Genomic DNA, 21,713 nt, shown 5'->3' with positions numbered 1-21,713 from the left:
CTGCAGATTTTTTCAGTTTTCCCATGTCACAGGAATACTGTCATAAGTTTACCCATGAGAGTTATTTGAAAGGTAAGCAGATAGTTTTCAGAGGCAGGTGCAGCCAGGAAAATGCCAAGAAAGTCTGAAGAACAATGACCTTGTTTAAGTCAAGTGCTTTGGCTAGCATTCAATTTTTATAAAATAACTTATTCCCTTTGCACATTTTACTTTTTGTCATTATGGTGGTTTTATGAAAAAATCCTAAAATTATTTTCCTTAGAAAAAATAAAGTTGTGTTAAAAATCCAAATAAAAATATTTTGCTCTTGTCCTGAATGTCATTTACATAGCTGGCTTTGTGGGATAATAATATAAATTGTCCTTTTATTTCAATTATTTAGCTAAAAGCATTTAAAAACCTCTATTTTCAAGAGTAAAAAAATGTGGCTTAACACTCTAGGTTACTCCCACAGTATTAATGGTGAATGTGAGGTAGTTAAGCCTTAGCAACAACTTTAAATTTAAAAAATGGCATTAGTAAATAAATCAGATATCAATATTAAAAATAAGAAATTTCGTTATCTTGGATATAATTAATGAGACAAAGACTTTCATGTGTATAATTGCTCTTTTAACCGTGATTTGACTTCTGGACATGTATTTCATATTTTTATTCATAATATTGTCAGGATTCTATCTGCAGACTTGAGGCTTAGCCCAGAAAGATGATATAACACAGTGCAAGAATTCATCATTATGAGTAGATGTTGGAGTGAAAACATCTGTTCTCTTTATACAAACTGAACTCAAGATCTGGCTTTATTATTGGGCTTGTAGGGAAATGTGCTCCTTGGTGCCCAGACATCCCAGACATAGTGTCTAATTGATCTTCTTGTCCTAAAAAAAACTCTTAGGATAACATTTAAGGGACAAAGTTCAGAACTTATTATGCCCAAGAGTTTTCTAAAACAAGAAAATGGAGCTGGTACCAGACCATTATGGAAATATTTCTTCCTCTTATGTAATGGCTGTCCCTTATATAAGAGATACTAAAGTATTCATATTAATATCATATTCCCTTCACATCTTTGTGTTCTCTTAATGGCAGAAAATCTCCTCATTTGGATACAAATGACACATCACATCTTTCAAATTTGAACCAATAGAATCTTATAAGTTGCTCCTGTTTCCATTTCCACTCTTTGCAGAATATATGCCAATTGCTCTAAGAAGTGGTTTGTTCCAATTCCTCCAAGATTCTTGAGAACATTCATTTATTTATTCAGCATATGCCTAGTGTGTCCTACCGTGTGCCCGGCACTCTTCTACACATTTAGACTATTACCATAACTCTAAGGACTCCACTTTCAGAAAGCTTTCATTGTAGAACATAGTCTTCTTTATACATACTCAGGGAATAGAACTCTTTTCCTAGTCAAGGTTTATTAGTTAAATGACAATCCATCATTTCAAAATAACTTCTCAAAAAACACTAATACATTCCTTCCATATTTTACTCTGTTGTTTTAACATTTATTTTTAAAACGGAAATCTCCCACCTTGGCTCGCACCTGCAATGTTAGCACTGTGGAAGGCTGAAGCAGGAGGATTGCTTGAGTTCAGGAGGTTGTGACCAGCTTGAGAAAAAGCTAATAGAAAAATTAGCTGGATGTTGTGGCCAGTGCCTATAGTCCCAGCTACTTGGGAGGCTGAGGGAGAAAGATTTCCTGAGCCCAGGAGTTTGAGGTTGCTATGAGATAGGCTGATGCCATAGTTCTCTAGCCTGGGCAAGAGGGTGAGATTCTGTCTCAAAAGAAAAAAAAAAAAGCAAAAAAACAAAAAAAAACTCCAAAGAAATCTTCCTAAATCCAATCAATTTCACTTGACTGGGTCAAGTGAAATCATTCTATTCTTAGGAATTGGAGAATTGCTAGTTAACAATCTTTATAAAAATGACCCTGAAACTGATAATCTTACTAATATATAGTGCGATTTAAGATACCTAGGGTTGGGCCCCAATAATTCTGCATTTCCAGCGGCCTCCAGACAGTGCTGCTGCTCCTGGTGTATGGAGCAGTCTCAATAGCAAGGCTCTGTACAGCAATAACATGCACTAACGCACTTCAGCCTTCCTGATGACTCAATTATTCAACCCTTGAAACTTTATTGTTCACAGTAAAAATTATCAATATGTCTCTCCAAGAAAGGTAGTGGTTATTATGTGCCTACTAAATAGCAGGGGCTACATTAATCTTTAAGGTAAATAGTGTGGCTATTCATTGCATCATTGAACACATTTACTGTCTGGCAACTCTGAGACAGGTAACATAGTAGTTGTAAGAGTTTGAAATTTAGACTCAGGAAACTATTTATTATTCATGTAACCTTAGAAAAGTTTGATCTCTCTAGGCCTGTTTTTTTATCTTCAAAATGGGATGACTAATATTACTTGACACATAAGATTATATGACATGCATATAAATAGCTCACTTAACTCCTGGCATATATTGTGTAATTTTAATGAATGCTTGCTCTTTTATTATAATATAAAGGACTATAAAGGAGAGAGGATAAAAAATGAGGAAGACTTTAATCCTATCCTCAGAGAAGATACAATTTAGCATAGAGATAGGATTGATATGTTAATAACTAATTCAACATGGAAATTGGTAAAGACTGGTAAAGCAAAGTAAGGTGAGATGGAAGTCAAAAGAGGAAGTGATTGATGCTTTTTGAGATCATGACAACTGAACCAAAATTGAAAGCTTGGTATGTGTTCATCCAGTGTTCTAGTGCTTTGCTTGTGTTAAGTAATAACTCATTTAATACTTACCATAACATTGGGGTAGGTTAAAACTTTAATATCCACTTAATAGAGGAAGAAACTGCAATAGAGAAAGGTTAATTTATCCATAACCAGAAGTTACCTAATGGCTTTCCTATTCAAGGTTTATCAGAAATCTTAATTCTGTCTGACTTCAGAGTCCCCTTGTTAACCACTGTGTTATTCTAATCTAAAACAGCATAAACCTGGAGATAATCTCTGAACTGGGTCTTAGTAACCGGGCAGCTGAAGACTAGCGTGGGAGGAGGAGATGACTGAGAATGGGTTTACAGGTCCTGGGAATGGCATGTGCAAAGGCAGAGGGGCTGGAAAATATGGGGCAAGTAGGGAGAATGATGAAGTATTTGGATTTATAGAGCACATAGGAATACAATAATCGAAAGAAAAGGCCAAATAACTTCTGTTTTTTGAGTTTTTGTTAATATGATAAACTCCAGAGAAGATAGTTTGTGGATGTCTTAGATTTCCACTGATGATGCTTTTGAGAAAGGATCATCTCAATGAAAAGACCTCAAAAGCCCAGCTATTAACATGTGTTTAGGTGAAATGTGTTTCCTAAGGATATGAAAAAACTGCAGCGATTCAGTTAGATTTGGGTGTAATATGTGTTGCTTTCCCTTTCCGAGCTTAAGAATAGTTTATCCATATGTACTTTCATTATCTAATGCTCTTGCAAGAGGAATAAATAATATTTGCCAAAATTAAGCAGCTGTTTCCTTTGCTCCATCACTGAAATTATTTGTTCCCTCAATCAGCAGCTAGAGATTTGCTTGGATTGGCTCCGTCCGGTCTGTCTGGTTTATTATCTTGGAAGTTCAGAGACTGTAGGAGACATGCCTCGCCAATTGCTGCCCAGCTCTCCCACCCCTAAGACACTCACTCTATCCACCTCTTCCCTCACCCTAACTCACCCTCTTATTCCCAACCCCCTCACTAAAAAGGCACACAGAGTGGTTCAAAAGATTTAAAATATGTTTTGAGCCCTACCACTCAATATTTGAATAATATTGGAAGAATAGTTCATGCCCCAGGCCTGTGGCAATTCAGAGAGAATGCATTTCAATCATACGAAGCTATTTGAGGCTAATGTATGAGAAGTATTTTGTATTTCTCAGAAGAACAATTTTTGTAGTACTGGTTGATGGTTTATTTCTAATATTCAGTCATTTTCTTCTTTTTATAGATATTGTTATGATCTAGGGATATGAGTGATAAATATCTGAGGCTATTCTAGTTTTAGATAGGAAAGTCAAGTCTCTGATAATTTAACATCATTGAGAAGTTTTGTCTTGGAAGATTTGAATCTGAAGAACAGTTATATTTCTTACCTGTGGTCTCTTGCAGTCATATCTAGTTATAAATGTGGCTTTCCCTTTGTCACAGGTAGATAAGAGAAATATCCTGGAACCCAATTAAGTAGAACATGGAATTGAAGGGGTTTTGTCCATCCCTTTCCCCTATTTTTAGTCATTTTCTGTTTTAGAAGAAAATAGCAAATGATAAGGGATGTAAGCTAAAATATCAACTGTGTTTTGATATGGTAGTGAGGTGGGCTGAATAATGGCTCTCAAATATATCCACATCATAATCTCTGTACGATGTAAATAGCTCACCTTTCATGGTAAGAGAGACTTTGCAGATGTGATTGAGTTAGGCATCTGGAGATAGCAAGATTATCCTGGATTAATCTGGGTGAGTGAACTACTAGAGTCCTGAGAAGGATACAGGAGCATACAATGAATGGAGATGTGATGACAGAAGCAAAGGTCAGCGTAATGTGGGGCCATGAAACACGAACTGTGGATAACTTTTAGAAGCTGGAAAAAGCAAGGAAATATGTTCTCCTCTCGAGCTTCTATAAAGAATGCAGCCCTGCGGATACCTTGATTTTAGACCCACTGGGGCTTCTGACATCCAGAGCTATAAGATAATAAATTTGTGTTGTTTTAAGCTACTGAGTTGGTAATAACTTCTTATAACAGCACTGAGAATTTTTTTTCTTTTTTTGAGACCAAGTCCCACTCTGTTGCCCTGGGTAGATTGCCATGGCATCATCGTATCTCACAGCAACCTTAAACTCTTGGGTTCAAGCCATCCTCTTGCCTCAGCCTCCTGAGTAGCTGGGACTATAGGCACCTGCCACAGTGCCAGGCTAGGTTTTCTATTTTTAGTAGAACTGAGGACTTACTCTTGCTCAGGCTGGTGTGAAACTCCTGAGCTCAAGCAGTCCACCTCCCTTCTCCTACCAGAGGGCTAGAATTATAGGTGTGAGCCACGGCACCCAGACAGCAATAGGAAATTAACACAGACATTATTCCTTCTGGGCTCACTGAATATGCAAACTCAGCTGGTGAATTTCTATGCATATATTGTTATCCAAAGATTATTTTTCAGCATAGTAACAAAAATGTAGAACATTCAAAGGTTTATTATACATATTTAACATGTTGATTCTTCCCAGCCAGGAGTATGATATGTTCTTCCATTTGTTAATGTTTTCTGGTATTTCTTTTCTTAGGGTTTCATAATTCTCTTTGTAGAGCTCCTTCCCCTCTTTTGTTACATATATTCTTAGGTATTTCTTCTTTGAAGCTACTGTGAAGGGCATTGTGTCTTTGCTTTGCTCTTCAACTTAACTGTTATTGGCATACACAGAGGCTACTGATTTGTGGATATTGATTTTATACTCTGAGATGTTACCATATTTCTTGATCACTTCAAAGAGTCTTGTGAAGTTTAGTCTCTGAGAGTCTCTAAGTATAATATCATGTCATCAGCAAAGAGTGAGAGTTAGACCTCCTCTGACCTCCATTTGGATGCCCTTTATATTCTCTTGCCTGATTGCATTGGCTAGAACTTCTAGAACTATGTTGAATGGTAGTGGCAGTAGAGGACATCCTTGTCTGGTTCAGTCCTAAGTGGAAAATCTTTTAGTTTTACTTCATTCTCAGTATGGCATTAGCTGTGGGATTGTTGTAGGTGACTTCACTCAGTTTAAGAAATGTGCCACCTATGCCTATATTCTTAAGTGTTCTTGTTAGAAAAAGATGCTGAATTTTGTCAAATGCTTTCTCTGCATCTATTGAAAGGATCATATGGTGTTTTTACCTCTATTGATATGGTGGATTACACTTATGGATTTGTGTATGTTAAACCAGCCTTGCATCCCTGGGATTAAGCCTAAAAAATATGGAACACATCACTAATTTGTGTTTGTCATCCTTGCACAGAGGCTATGCGAATCTTTGTATTGTTGTAGTTTTTGTATATGTGCATGTATTGTTCCAATTTACATACAGGCCACAGTGCATAAACTCTGGGGCCACAGTGCACTTTCAGTTCTTCCATTATGGCTCCTGGTTTCGATTAGATACATCTCATGCATTCTGGATTTTGATATCATCAATGAAGGAATACATAAGCACTTTAAAGAGTTTTAAAAGTACTCAGTCCAGCTTGTCATGTGAATGCTGTTAGCTCACTGAGAGCTTCGGAGCCCCTACTTCAATATCCCATCCAGAGGAACTAGTGGAACTAGAATGAAATATACCAGTTACTTTTCATTCAAATCCAACTTAGCCACAAATGAATATGTCCTTACAACAAGTTCTCCACATTTACCAAACACGTAAAAGGGGTGGGGGAGCTATTAATAAAGGGATCTATTCTGTGTAGTTTGGATTCAGTTGAGGTGCCACATGTGCCCTTGAGGCCACAGGTTCCTCACCCCATCAGGTCTTGTGAGATGACTGGGATGAGTTTAAGAAAACTTCATCAGTACATTTCCAGTTATTGATGGAGATAATTGGTCTCCTATCTCATTTAGGGCTCCTGATATTAAGCTGTTTTCCAATAAGACATGTTCTATAAACAGTGTGATCACATAGGGCTTGGTTTGTCCAAGTCAGTCCAGTTAATTCTTACTGCCTCGCTCTCCCATTAGAGCTCCATGTGGTGTCAGGCCCAGGCCAGATGTCAGTGTTAACCTTCATCTCTGCCCAGCTTCCTCTCTGCCTTACTCAGCTCCGCTCACTCCCTTACAGATTTCACTTGAAAACACTCCCTCAGTTACTGCCTCCACCAGAATCCCTGTTTCAGTTCTGCTCCAGAACCAAACCTGGAACACAACAAGAAAGTAAAGAAATGGGAAACATAAAGACAGAGCCAGGAAATATAATATGAATGATAAGCTTGAAAGGGGGGAGGCTAAAAGGGAAAGGGAAGAGAAAAAAGCGAAAGAAGAGAAAGAGAAAAGTGATAGAGATGAGAGAGAGAGACGGCTAGAGGAGACACTATAAAGAGTTTTCCTGAGTTGAAGAATATCCTGAGTTTCTAGATTCAAAGGATTCACCATACATAGCATGATAAGAATACTTGAAAAACTCAAGTGGAAGATTATTGGAACTACTTAATACTTTTAAAAATATATTCTTTAAACAAAGATAGTAATAGTAACAACAAAATTTACACCTCCCGAGTAGTATTACTAAAAAGTATTGGAGAAAAGTTTGTATATATCTTAGGGAAAAAAAAAAAAAAAACCAACTCCAAGACTGTTCTAGTCTCTGCAGAATTTCCTTTGTCTTCTTCTAGTGTTTTTAAGATTCTTCTTTTACACATTTATATTCTTCAATTGTTGGCTTTATTTCCACCAGAAGAATATTCTCTTAGTCTTAAAAATATTTTCTTAGTAACACTGTAGCAGTTGTGAAGCTAAAGAGTGCTGGTTTAGTGCTTTATTCTAAGAAACAGTTAAATCTTCTGTCACGGTGAAAACCTTACAAAGGTCTTTGGATTTTCGTCACGAGTCTCTGAACAATGCCCACAGTGGCTAGGCATTTTTAATCTTAGAATTGTTAAGGACCAGTTTTCTTAATGAGGTCCATTTCGCTGTGCTTCATTATAAGCTTACTGTTTGTTATAAAAGTTATTGAACAGGTAAACTGCCCTGCTAATACTAAAAATATAAATCTGAAAATAACAAAGATGCTGTGTTTTTGGTGTGAAAATACATATATAACTGTGTGTGTGTGTGTGTAGGAAGAGTCTGACAGTTAAGTTCACTTACCCCAGGAAAAGTGCCATATACCTCCTTGCTGAATATCACCATAGTTACCATGATGCCAGTGCTGAGTTTACCCTTCAAAGCAATTTTGGAACACTTATTCTGTAACAGCTTTTGGAACTGTCATCATATTACCCTGATGTCCTAGAGTCATCAAAATATCTGTCAATATTTCCTTTCTATTCAGCTAAAGAAAAAGTCACTGGAGGCCAGATCAGGGGGGCAGGGAGGGGGTTCCAGTGCAGTTATTTGTTTAATGGCTATAAACTTCCTTACACAGTCCCAGGTGAGCTGGTGTGTAGTCAGGATGCAAGAGCCCATTTTTGCATACACTTGTCTCATGCCAAGATTTTTGGTTAAGATTTTTTCAGTATTAACTTGGTCTACTATGCTTCTCACAGCCAGACAACAATTTTAATGCACAGTGTGATGAATTTTTTGCAATATTTCCTTCAGTTCTGCTCATCACTGGACACCCTGCTCTCTCTTCATAGGGATACTTTCTCTCCCCTCAGAAAAATGTTGATCCCTTTGTACACTGCCTTTTTCCTCATGGCATCATCCCCATAACCTTGGACTAACACGTCTCTGATTTTGTTTCCACTCTTGCCAAGTCTAACAAGAAATTTAATGTTTGTTCACTGTTCTAATTCAAGCTCTGACATTCTCACGATGTTACACAAAAACATACAACAGCAGTAATGAACACAGCTCAGCAAGACACCTCCACAGATTGACACAAAAACAGCTGTGAGATGCTGATAGACCAAGGCTATGAACTCTTTTACCGAGTTGTTTGTACAGTGCTGCCAACCTAAGTACATGGTGGCAAGTTTGCTAACTTAATTATCAGATCGTGTGTGTGTGTGTGTGTGTGTGTGTGAAATATAATGCTTTGCATGGATGATAGGATTGGCTAGAGGGTGATTTCATTAAATCCTCAGTTTCATTAAGTTTTCTATCTCTCACTTCTAACTAGGCTCTAATAGTAACCTTTCAAAAATGAGAAAAGGCCTCACCTCTTTTATGTTCATGGAGATGAAGACATTCTAGTACTGAGTAACCTGCATGAGAAAGGCTTTGTGCAGCAGAGGATGAAATGAGTTTCAAAGCTCTTCTCTCCCTCAAAAGAGGGTTATTTTCTTCGACCCATGTGGCTGTTAGGTGACTATGCAGTTGAGTGATTAAAATAGCTAGTCCTAAAATTTTATCATAGCCTAATTCCAATAGCATGTTGCAATCTAAAGATTAAATAAATGTCTTCCTGTATCAAATATTGCGAAGTGAATATCTATTTCTATAATCCATGCATACCTACCTTTTGAAAGGAATTTGGCTTATACTAATGAGATCTTCAGCTACATGTGACTAGATTATTTGCCTTATCTGAGGGTAATTTGTTTCTTGTGGAATTTTAAATATGTTATGAATGTAACATTATGTAGATATATATTTGTGTGAATTTCCTATAGACATAGAATTGAATGATTAGATTATCTTCAATGGTAAAGTCTTGAAATTTCAAAACTCTGTAGATAAAAAATCTTAACTTTAAGGAAATTGGAAACCTGGGTAAGCTACAAACTTGTTTTGCATATCATGATAAAACTACTCTAGTAAGGTTAGATATTTGAAGAGAAAAAAGGAAAAATAGTCATAAAAATTGACAGAATTATAGCTCTAATGATACTGATTTGTGAAAATGGAACACGAATGATATTTAGTCTCCTATTGCTACTATAACAAATTACCACACAGCAAGTGTTTTAAAATACCACGCAGTTATTATTTTATAGTTATGTAGGTCACAATTCCAACATGTTTCTCATTGAACTAAAATCAAGGCCGTGTTCCTCATTTATAGACTATAGGGGAGGGAAATATATATTCTTGCTTTCTCCAGATCCTAGGGGCTCTGCACATTCCCCGACTCGTGGTCCTTCCTACATCTTCCAAGCCAGCGACATTACGTCTCTCTAACCCTCCCTGCGTTTTCAGGTCTCTCTGACTACAGGCTAAAGAGGTTCTCAGCTTTTAGGGGCTCATGATTAGCTTGGGCCGACACAGATAATCTAGGATCATCTCCCTACACGGAATCCTTTAATCTTATTCACATCTGCAAAGTCTGTTTTGTCACAAAGGTAACATATTTACTGCTTTCGTTAGAGTAGTCAGTTAGGTCTGAGTAAGGGGGGCGGGAACAGAAAAGCCAGCCGGCTCCAGCAAACAGCCGGTGAACAAACAGACCTGAGAAGAAATGAACCATTAATTTCCCAGCGTTGCACAGGTACAAATTATACCACAATTATAATAGATGAACATGGTGGTTTTGACGCCCCCCCAACCCCCCACCTCACCACCTTAAGGAGAAAATGAGGGAAACTATGAGTGAGAACAGAGGAACACCATTGCCCAGCCCTCTTTGACCTCAGCTAATAAAAACAGCAACCGGGGGAGTTTGGGGTAGCTGCTCTTTGGAAGCCTGCCTTTCCTGACAGCCTGCACAAGCCTTTGCTAAGCCTGTCTGCTTTCCCTCAGTAAACTTGCCATGATTGCTCATCCTAAAATTCCTTCCTGTAACGTCACCAAGAACATCTGTGCCAGAGACAAATCTAGGAATTACGGTGTGGCGGTCTTTGGTGGGGGAAGCCTTATTCTGCTTACACAGAGCTGGTATGTTCTCTAGGTCTCTGTCACAAAAGTGCCTCTATTCTTCCTACAGCTTATCTTCATGGCATATTTCTAATAATCACATCACTGTAGTAGCTCACATAAAGTTTATGGTCAAATAAATTTGCAAGATTGTTTTCTACTATTGTTTAGGGCTGACTCCCAAATAGACGTTATCTATCTCAATAATTTTACCTTTGAGACAGATCGCATGTTCAATAATTAAAGTTCAAATTATGATTACTCAACGTAGCTGATAGTCAATGAAGTTTCAGCTTAAAGAGGATCAGCTTCCCAATGTTGAAACAAAAACGTTTACCTTAGACATGTCTTAACAAAAGAGAACAGTCAAGGAAGAAAGTTTGCTAGTTTCTTCTAATGGCTTACAATAATTGTGAATAAAATCATATTGCTTTCAGCGTTTACCAAATATACTATTTTTCAACTCCATGAATTTTGGTTTCTTCATTAATACCTCCAACTTCTGAATTTTCTTAAAAATCCAGAAAAATCAATTACTGACTCAGTCTTTCTTATCTGACTAGTGCTGGAGACGAGTGCAGGTAGCGCTCCCCCAGACGAGTGCAGGTAGCGCTCCCCCAGACGAGTGCAGGTAGCGCTCCCCCAGACGAGTGCCGGGGGAGATGAGAAGCCCATCCCTCTGTGTCACTGCAGATTTTGTGCTGGGCTTTACTCCAGGAAGAAGGAAGCAGATACAGGTCAAAGAAACCAGGGATGAGAACCGACTGGCTGAAAAGCAGGTTAGCTAGATTCCAGCAAGGAAAACCAGCTCTGTTAATGTCAACAGTAAACGGAGTTTTTATTGACCTTTTAAAAGTTTAATAAAAAACAGTCAGTGAGAGAAAAATCTGATGTGAGGCCGGATTGGAGAATAGGCCTTGACATTCACATGCACCATTGTATGAGTGAGAACCTGAAATCAACAACAGAAAACAAAAAAAGTGTTTTGCTCTATGATACCTTTAGGCAGTTTTCTTAAAAATAAGTTAACCAGAAGGGACAAGAAAGCCAACATCAAACACGTGTGTGTAAGTTACAGATGGGGCTCTAGAATTCCATGGAAGGGTAGAGCTGCTGAAAAGTCTGGTTCAGAGATTTGTGTGTGGTTTTTATAGATTCAGTGTTTCTTGCATGAAAGCAGTTTAGACTGAACGAATCTCACAATGCAGGCGACACGGATCACCTTCGGACATTTTATAATTGTATGTGCTCAGTATGGTTTCCTTTAATAGACTGTTCATCCTTCTCTTGTCAGGGCTCTTGGTCGCATGTCCCCATGTTGTAGGGCAACCAGTTGTCCCAGTTTGCTCAGCACTTGCAGGGTTACAAGACTTTTAGATTTGAGACTGGAAGAATTCTGGGAAAACAATCCTGGTTTGAGTGGATCCTTGGGATGTAGGACTTTAGGTGGTAAAAGTAGGAAAATTCCTAAGCAAACGGGGACAAGCTGGTTACCCTACCATGCCTTTTAGTTTGTAGTTTATTCTAGGATTTTGCTAAACCTCTTGAGAAAGAGCTGCTCTTTATTATCTAAAAGAATCAGTGAATTTCTTGCCACTTGGGGAGGAAAAATGTCTTGGGAATGAGCCAAGACAGTGGAAAACATCTCTTAGTAAGAGGAGGGAAGTTAACAGGTTGAGTTTTACTTCCATTTTTTGGCTTTTTGATATTGGTTACACCTCTGTATTTAAACATAACTAAGTTCCAGTTAAATTTCCTGGATTTTCAATTTCTGTGGACTAACACATTTCTTATTATGAACAGGTTTCATTACTCTGTCACAGGTCATTTACATTTTACATTTTCTTGGTGCCAAATTACATTTCAAAGCAACTAGGACAGTTTTTTTTTTTTTAAACCAATATTTTATAGTGTCAGTCTTGGATGTTTACCAGTATTGCTGAATAGCATTTAATTGTTTGAATCTTCTTAGGATCTGGCCATAATTACGAACGATATAGCAAATCTCATGGAATTGAAAAAGGCATTCAAAGAGTTTCAAAACATAGCAGAGCATCTCAGCAGTAGAGTAGAACATGGAGAAGAAAGATTCTCAGAAACTGAAGACAACACTTTTGAATTAACCCAATCATTCGAAGAACCAGAAAAGAGCAAAAGCAGAACATTTCCTTAGAGAGATATGGGACTACATGAGATGAACCAATCTATGAAACATAGATTCCTGAAGGAGAAAACAAGAGTCCTACAAACATGGAAGCTTTGCTTCAAGACATCCTGGTGGAGAACTTCCCATGCACGTGAGAGACCCAGAAATCCAGATACCAGTTTTAGAAACTCAGGATGACTTGATTCAACAACGAATCTCCTAGACACACAGTGAGTAACTTGGCTAAAGAAAAAATGAAAGAGAAAATTCTGCAAGCAGCTGGGTGTAAGCAACTTCTTATCTACAAGGGTAAAAACATCAGGGTGATAGGAAACATTTCAGCAGGAACTTTTTCAAGCTAGAAAAGAGAAGTCTTTGTTTTTAAACTTCTTAAACAATTTTCAGTCCAGGATTTTTTATCCTGCTGAACTAAGTTTCATATTTGGGGGAGAATTCAAATCTTTTACAGACAAGCAAACATTGAGGAAATTTGCCACAACAAGACCAGCTCTGCAGGAAGTACTCAGACCTATCCTTTACACTGACCATCACAATGAACCACCGTCAAAGTAAAGAACTCAGAAATTAAAAGATCATCAGAGAAATGCAAACCCAAACCACTCTGAGATACCATCTAACTCCAGTAAGAGTAGCCCACATCACAAAATCCCAAAACTACAGATGTTGGCATGGGTGTAGAGAAAAGGGAACACTTCTGCACTGCTGGTGGGAAAGCAAGCTAGTACGTCCATTTTGGAAGGAAGTTTGGAGAACACTCAGGGATCTAAATGTAGACCTGCTGTTTGATCCTGCAATTCCTTTTCTAGGTGTATATCCAAAGGACCAAAAATCATTTGGCAATAAAGATATTTGCACCAGATTGTTCACTGAAGCTCAGTTCATAATTGCCAAGTCATGGAAGAAGCCCAAGTGCCCATTGACCCATGAATGGATTAATAAATTGTGGTATATGTATACCATGGAATACTATGCAGCTTTAAAAAAATGGAGACTATACCTCTTTTATGTTTACATGGATGAAGCTGGAAAATATTTTTTCTTAGTAAAGTGTCTCAGGAATGGAAAAAATATATCCAATATACTCAATACTACTGTGAAACCAATTTACAATCACTCATACTTGCATATGAAAACTATAGCCTAGGATGAAGAAGGGTAGGGGAGGGAGAGAGACAGGGAGGGGGGGTGGGTCAATAGAGGGAGGGTTAGTAGGGGGACCACACCTATGGAGCATATTGCAAGTACAAGTTGGATCTATGAGGTGTAGAACACAAATGTCTTAATCCTGTAATTGGGTAAATGAGATGAAAGCTATGTTGATTAGTAGGATGTAAGCACGCCAATTTGTACAAATAATCAACACATTGAATCCCATAATGGCATAAATGTATTCATGATCTATGTACAAAAAACCAAACAAACAAAAGATAAAGCCTAGTTTTCACGTGGTGCAAATGGTAAAACTAAGCGACAGATTTTCACAAAACAAAGAGAACACCACCATGCTTGTCAATTCTCTCAGTAAATATGAACAGTTTGAATTTCCCATTGAAGAGTTACAGGATGGCTGACTGGATAAAAAGGCATAAGCTGAGTATCTGTTATCTTCAGGAAAGACATCTAATCTCTAAGGACAAAACAAGATTCAGGGGAAAGGGTTGGAAAATATCAGGCAAATGGAAATCAGAAAAGCAGGAATCACCATCTTATTTGTAGATTCTTTGATCCTTAAACCAAAAAAAGTAAAGAAAGACAATGATGGATTACAGAGTACATTCTAACCTTGTTCTATGCAGTCATATTTGTTAGTATTGAAGACCTTTTGGCTCATAAATATATGGTATATCTACATTTATTTAGTTCTTTCATTTCTTTGAAAAATATTTTGTAGTTTTCAGTACATAAGCCTTGCGCTTTCTTTAATAAATTTATTGCTAAGTATTTTATTCTTTTTTGATGCTACTGTGAATGGAATTGTCTTCTTAATATCATGGTTAGATTGTCAGACTAGGAAATACAATTACTAGTACATGGAAGTACAGTTGAATTTTGTGAGTTCATCTTTCATCCTTTGACATGACTCTGTATTTATTAGCTTTAATAGTCTTTTTTTAAATGTGTGTCTGGATTTCATAGGATGTTCTACATCTGAGATATCTTAAAATAAACAAAATTATTTTTCTTTCCAATCTGGATAGCCTTTATTTTTTTCTTGCCAAATTATATTGATAATAAATTCTATTGTAATGCTGAATAGAAATGGTAATAATGAAGACACTTGTTTTATTTCCAATTTTACAGGAAATTCCTTTAATATTTTGCCACTAACATGAGGTCAGTTTTAGATTTTTAATAAATGTGCTGTGTTTTATCATATTGAATAAGTTTCCTGATATTCCTAGTTAGAGTCATAAATACATGATTATTTAAGTCATAAATACATGTTAGATTATTATCAAATGCGTCATTTTGTGTTTGGTTTTGTTCTTCTATAAATATTGACTTGCAGATAGATAATTTATTTTTTAATTCTTTTTCCTTCTATTGGTGGTAGGTCTTGGTTTATATTTCTCCCACAACTCCTATCTGTTAATGCATATGGCTTTGGAATTAGAGTGATACTGGCTTCATAGAATGAGTTAGGAATGATTCTCTCTTGGTAATGTTATGGAATGGTTTCTACAAATTCATCTTTGTAGATCTGGTAGAATTCAACTGGGAATCCATCTGGTCCAGAGATTTTTCTTGTTGCAAGATTTTTTTATTATTGCTTCCAACTCACTGATCACTAATAATCTGTTTAAAGTTTTTATTTCTTCCTAATTGAAGCCTAAGAGGTTCCATATTTTCATGAATTTATCCATTTTCTCTTGGTTTTCTAGTTTGTTTACATAGAATTTTTGGTAATATTCCTAGACGATATTTTGTATTTCTGCAGCATCAGTTGTAATGTCTCCTTTTTCATTTGTGATAGAGGTTATCTGATTTCCTGTCTCTGATATTTCTGGTTAATCTAGTTGATAGTCTATCAGTTTTATCTTTTCAAAGAACCAGTTTATTATTTCATTGATGTTTGTATTGCTATTTTTGGTTATCATTTAATTTACTCCTGCCTTTTTATTACTTTATTTCTGCTGCCTTTGGTTTGATTTGTTCTTCTTTTTCTAATTCTTTGATGTGATATTTGGCTATTAATTTGTGATCTTTCTGTCTTTGATGAAGGCATTTAATTCTATAAACTTCACCATTAAGGCTGTTTTGGCTGAATCCCATAGATTCTGAAAGCTTTTGTCTCCTTTGTCATTCATTTCAAGGAAACTTGATTTCCATATTAATTTCATCATTAACTCAAGGGTCACTAATTTGTTGAGACTTGTTTTGTGTTATATGATGTAATCAGTCTTGGAAAATATCCCATTACTGATGAGAAGAATACATAGTCATTAATTGTGTGTAGAATGTTCTTTAAATGTCTGTTAGGTCCACTTGTTCTAGAACTCTTTTTAAATCTAGTTGTTTATTCATTTTCTTCCTTGATGATCTATCCAGTCTGTCTCTGGAGTGTTGCAGTCTCCAGCTCTTAAGATTCTGCTATTTATTTCTTTGCTTAGATCTAGAAGAATTTGCTTTACGAAACTGGGAGGAACTCCTGTGTTAAGTGAATGTATATTTAAGATTTTTATGTTTTGTTGAATTGCTCCCTTTATCATTATATAATGACCATCTTTGTCTTTTTTAACCACTGTTAATTTAAAGTCACTTTTATCTGTTATACATCTGCTTACTTTTGGTTCCTGTTTGTGTGTAATTTTTTTTTCCATTACATTAACTTGAACCTGGATGAATCCTGGTAACTTAGATGTGTCTTGGCGACAGAAAATACTTGGTTGTGTTTCTAATGCTTTTTAGCCACTGTATGTCTTTTAGTGGGGCATCCTGACCATTCAGTTTGAGTGTTAGTGTTGATAATAGAGATGTTGTTCTGTTCAACATGTTGTTGTTGTGCTGTTTACCCTCATGCTATTATTTATATGCACTGTGAACTATAGCTTTTGGGTGTGTTTACACTGGTTTGTATTTCTTATTTTGTGAAATATATAATGCACTTTTGAGTAATTCCTGTAACGCACATCTAGTAGAGACTAATTCCCTTAGTATTTGCTTGTTGGGGAAATACTTTACTTCTCCTGCATTTCTGAAACTTTAGCAGCAAACAAAATTCTTGGCTGGTAGTTATTCTGTTTTTGGAAGACTAAAGATAGAACCCCTTTCCTTTCTGGTTTGTAGGATTTCTCTTGAGAAGTTTGCTGCTAGCCTGACAGGTTTACCTTTGGACTTCACTTGAAGTTTTCACCTCTCAGCTCATAGGAGTTCTTCCTTCATGCTGACAGTTGCCAGTCTTGTGACCATATGCCCTTGTGATTAGATTTTTGCAATAACTCTGCCAGATGTTCATTGAACTTCTTGTATCTGGATGTCTAATTCTCTAGCAAGATCAGAAAAGTTTTCCTTAATTGTTCCCTCAAATAGGTTGTTCAGAACTTGTGCTTTTTTCTTCTTCAGTCTCAGGGATGGCTATGATTCTTGTATTTGCCTGTTTCATATAACCCCGTATTTCTTCTAGATTTTGTTCATTCCTCTTTATTCTTTGTTCTTCATTTTTGACTAAGTTAATTCACGGGAGTTGTCTTCAAGCTATGAAATTCTTTCTTCTGTTTGGTCTGGTCTATTCCGAAACTTTTCTACTGTATCTTGTATTTCCTTAAATGAATTGTTCATTTTCATAAGTTCTGTTTGTTTTTCTTGATACATCTACATTTGTAGCAAATTTTCCATTTATTTCCTAAATTGTCTTTCTGGTTTCTTGAGTTGGTTTTGATGTCTGTTGGATTTCTTTGAGCTTCCTTTACCTTTTGACTGTGGAGTGCTCAGAAGGAACAGTGCCCAATGACATCCTGTATAGAACACCTAAACGCATTGTTGACACCAGAATGCTTATAGGCATCGTTCTTAGTCAAAAGGTTAAAATCCATATTTGAAATTTTCTACCTTTACCTTGGAAGTGAGAACAATGTAATCTAAAAATTTGTACCCTCATATTAATTTGAAATAAATTTATAGTATTGAAAAAAGAAATTTTCTATCTTTTATTTCAGTATTTTCATTTTAGTTGGGATCCATTGATAGAGAGCTGGTATTATTCTTTGGGGGTATCCTTTCACTCTTATTTTTTATACTTCCAAGGGTTCTTACAATGATTTCTTCTCATCTAAAGCAGCTCTCACTTCATGTTTTGGGTATTTGTTTCTCTTAAATGGTGCTCTTTCCCCACACTTAAGGGTGTGTGTATAGCATATGTTGGGTAAGGACTTTTGGCTTTGCTTATGAGTTCTTGAGGAAGTGTTAAGCCTCATTCTCTATAGCAACCTCAATGTCATGGATGCATCCACAGAGGGGAAGTAGACACACCTGAGAGAGCCCTGGATCAGTCATCGTTCTTAGCAGCTATGGGTTGGGAAGGGGCAGGAGAGGAAAAATTCTGAACGGAGGATGCTAGCACTGTGATCATTTTTGACCCTTTCTCTGGAAGACGACCCACTCTGATGTTCAGGCTCTGGGGTTATACAGATGTGTTTGGACCCGCTGGCCCCCAGGCTCCTGCAGTCTGGGCCAGAGTTCAGAAATGTTTGTGTGGGGATTAGTGAGACAAAAACTAAGGAGCCAAAGCTCCTCAGGGCGGACAAAGGCACATACTGGTTTGATAAACAATATGGCACCTGCTCTCTCTGGTTGGCTCTATAGCAGTAGGAAGTGACACCATTGCTGGCAGTCTGGCACTTTGTCCACAAGATGCTCCTACTTCACTGGCAGTTGCTTTTGGCCTTGTGAGAGCAGAAAGGCTCTTTAGCATTCTGGAAGTTTGCTCACTACCAGAGATATGAGGGAAGGAGAAACAAATTCACCACCCACTCTTTTCACTGGGCTCCAAGCCTTTCTCAGATTGATCCCTGCTGATATCTTAATCCTTCTTGTTCTGTTCTGTAACTTCTTCCTATAGGATATCAGGTAGCTTCTGGCACTTGTCACATGGAATTCCACCTGATCTATGTTTTTATTTTTCATCTAAAACGTTTTCTTCTTTCTGAGACAGTCTGGCAGGTGGTGTCTCCAGTCAGCCATCTTTTCTCTTCTGAACACCTGATTTAAAAAAAAAAAAAAGACAGATAAGCTGAATAGATACTGTACAAAAATATATAAATAAATATATAAATATGCAAATAAAAATATTAAAAGTGTTCAAAATCATAAATAATTATGCCATTACAAATTTTAAAGTTACCTCTATACAATTATTAGAATGGCCCTAATCCAGAGCATCAATAGCACCACCTGCTGGTGAGAATCTGAAGCAGCAGGAACTCTTTACCACTGGTGGGAAGGCAAAACAGTTTAAGCCACTTTGCAAGACTTTAGGTCTTTATTACAAAACTAACCATACCTATACCATACCATCCAGCTATCACATTCCTTGGTATTTACCTAATGGAGTTAAAAACTTATGTTCACACAAACACCTGCACACTGGATGCTTAGAGAAGCCTCATTCATAATTGTCAAATCGTAGAACCATTTTAGATATCCTTAAGGTGGTGAAGGGAAATATAAGATGTGGTACATGAAAACAATGGGATGTTACTCAGCACTAAAAAGAGATGAGCTGTGAAGTCATAAAATGCCACGGAGGAGACTTACATACACGTTACTAAGTGAAAGAAGCGATTATGAAATGACTATGTAGTGGATGATTCCACCGTCAGAATCCACTACAAGATATTCTAGAAAAGGTAAAACTATGAAAACAACAAAAAAAAATCCGTGGTAGCCAGAAGTTAGACGTGAGGAGGGGAATGAGTAGGCAGAGCACATGGGATGTTTAGGACAGTGAAACTATGCTATCTAATACTATCATAGTGGATATATGTCACTATGTTTTTTAAAACCCATAGAATATACACCAAGAGTGAACCCTAATGTAAACTATAGAATCTTAGTAATAATTATATGTCAGTGTAGCCTTCATCAAAGCAAGAGTGCCACTGTGGTGTGGGATGTTTTTTTCTTCTCTTTTGAGACAGAGTCTCAAGCTGTCCCCCTGGGAAAGAGTGCTGTGTCATCACAGCTCACAGCAACGTCCAACTCCTGGGCTCAAGTGAGTCTCCTGCCTCTGCCTTCCAAGTAGCTGGGACCACAGGCACCTGCCACAATGTCTAGCTATTTTTTTTGGTTGCAGCCATCATTGTTGTTTGGCGGGCCCGGGCTGGATTCGAACCCGCCACCTCCACCTTAGGTGTATGTGGCTGGCGCCTTAGCCACCTGAGCCACAGGCGCTGAGCCTGTGGTGTGGGATGTTGGTGAGGAGCAGTTGTGCAGGTGTGGGGCCAAGGGAGTATACAGAACTCTCTGCTCAGTTCTGCTGTGAATCTACGTCTGCTCTAAAAAAGGAAGTATATTAATTTAAAAAATGTAAGTGATTTCTCATTGATTGGATTAAGATTTTTTTTTAAAAACTCTAAAACTTACAGTAACACTAAATTGGTGATGTTTCTACTTTTTCATTTCTTTGCCATTATTATTTTTGTCTAGTATTTACTGGCCTGGAGGTAGCCTAAAGTCAAAAATTGCATATTGGACATAAACAGAAAAACCTCCAGGAGAAATCTTCTATGTTCAGCATGAGAAGTAGAAAAGTAGACCCCTATTGGTCAGAGAAAATGTGTTAAATTCTCTGGTGTTTTTTTGGTTCTATTTTGTTTCATTCTCTCTCACCTCAAGCCTCGACTATGCTAAGGTATTTATGTCTGGAGTTGCGTGGAGGCGTCTAAGACCCGGAGGAAGGGAATACTTCTTTCTAACCAGAAAAATACATCCTCAAGAGCATGGGAAAGAATTCTCCTTCCTCTTTTCTTTCTCTATATCCTCATGTTGCTTGGCCCCAGAGGCTGATGCTGTGATGGAAACTAGGTGACAGAGAGAAAAAACCCAAATCCTGCCCCTTTAGGGCATAGATCTAGGAAGGGACTCACTAGGCACTGGATGGTGTCAAGGAAAATGGAGGGAACTAAAGAAAATGATTCCATAGAGCTGCGTGTGAACTTCTGAGCTTACTCCCAACCCATATGTGCTTGGATCTGATGTAAAACAGAATACCAAAGGCTCTGAGAACTGAACTTGGGTCGGTCACTGTGTAGGTCCCAGAATGGTCCACGTGTCACACCTGCGGGGCAAATCTGAATGGCACCGCAAAGCATCAATAAATGATCTGATGCTAAAAGCACAGGCCCAGAAGACAAGTAGAAGTTACAGTCTGAACCTAACCAGGGAGATTTGCTGTTAAAACAACATTCTTCATAATATTTAAATGGGACCAAGAGTCTTATGATGTAATATTCAAAATGCCTAGGATAAAATCAAAATTGCTGACTATATGAATGATTAGAAAAAAACATCAGCAATTCAAAAGAAGAAGGAAAATCAGTGACTCAAAGTGAGAGACAGGGCAGACTTAGAAGCTGTATACGTTTTTGTTGCTGTTGTTGTAAAAGGTTGTTTGAGTTGGGCAGGCTAAGGTATCTTTTGTTTTTTTTGGAAACACCAATAACCATACTTATTTGGGGGAGTCAAAGGTGAGGGACTGTAGTGGACATTCGTCATTTTAGGGAGTACCCATCATATAATTCTGCATCGTATGTTTGGCAATCCTTCACTTTGTATGTCAGAGACGACTGTACTCTATAAAATCCAAAAATTCCAAGTGCTGGCCTTGACGGTTTCCTTTCTTTTGATGTCCCATAACTTAAGCTCCACCATTTAATCCTCTAAATTAAACCCAAAACATAAACTTTTAGGAATGGCTGTGATGTGAAGAGGCAACTCAGGCAGCGGATGGTCATTACCATCCATTCCATGGAGCGGTTGTGGCGAAGATCTCCGTTTCTCATCCGC

General features: G+C 37.4%; 1 non-coding gene across 1 annotated transcript; it reads right to left on the bottom strand.

Annotated features, from left to right (window-relative positions):
• Positions 1-6,009: 6,009 nt before the first annotated feature.
• LOC111727174 lies at positions 6,010-6,111 on the bottom strand. Its single transcript, XR_002774789.1, has one exon. It is a non-coding gene; the product is annotated as a U6 spliceosomal RNA (small nuclear RNA).
• Between the last annotated feature and the right edge of the window lie 15,602 nt (positions 6,112-21,713).

This window comes from Otolemur garnettii, unplaced genomic scaffold (assembly GCF_000181295.1).
Source record: "Otolemur garnettii isolate 467f Iridium unplaced genomic scaffold, OtoGar3 scaffold00003, whole genome shotgun sequence".
In the NCBI taxonomy this organism is placed as follows: domain Eukaryota; kingdom Metazoa; phylum Chordata; class Mammalia; order Primates; family Galagidae; genus Otolemur; species Otolemur garnettii.
This window is presented reverse-complemented; position numbering and strand designations above follow the sequence as displayed.